Source organism: Vombatus ursinus, unplaced genomic scaffold, assembly GCF_900497805.2.
Source record: "Vombatus ursinus unplaced genomic scaffold, bare-nosed wombat genome assembly UNPS02014810.1, whole genome shotgun sequence".
Taxonomy (NCBI): Eukaryota; Metazoa; Chordata; class Mammalia; order Diprotodontia; family Vombatidae; genus Vombatus; species Vombatus ursinus.
Genome location: NW_020954588.1, coordinates 6,380,031 through 6,380,656, shown reverse-complemented (window position 1 = coordinate 6,380,656; position 626 = coordinate 6,380,031).

Below are 626 nucleotides of genomic sequence, written 5' to 3'. Positions count from 1 at the left end.
TACCCCTCATATATGTGCTGTTTTCAATACACTGATTTTTTAAATGGGGATACACACTTTTCCATAGGACAACATCTAGTTTCTATCTGTGTTTTAATTTCAGAACAAATGCTCATGGTGTTTGATTGCACAAGAATCCAGAAAATGGCCACAACATGTTGGAAACATCAACACCCGGGGCAGGGCAGGAGCCACTGGGGAATAACAGGCGTTCAACTTTCAGAAGGGCAAGAGTCTAGGGACCAGGTCTATCTCACAACTGGGCCAAAATATTTGTTTGCTGAATACCACAAAGAGTGACTAAGTGCTGGAAGTCTGGTTTTCCTCCCTGAGCAGGCAATGCCTCGTGAAAAGGAGTCACGGCAACAATGCAGGTGGCAGCTAGAATTTGAGGGAAGAATTTTTTCAGAGCCAATTTTTTTTTTTGAAACCTTAATAGGGAAAAAGGTTTTGTTTTGTTTAAAAAAAAAAATTAAAACAAACTAGGGAGAAACTAGAAGCACCTTATCTGAAACTCTCCAGCCCCACAAAAGAACACAAAACGCTCAAAATAGATTAGTCAGATGCGATTAAAGTTCTTGATACATTTCTTGGAAACATTTAAAAGGAAACAGAAAATTATATTA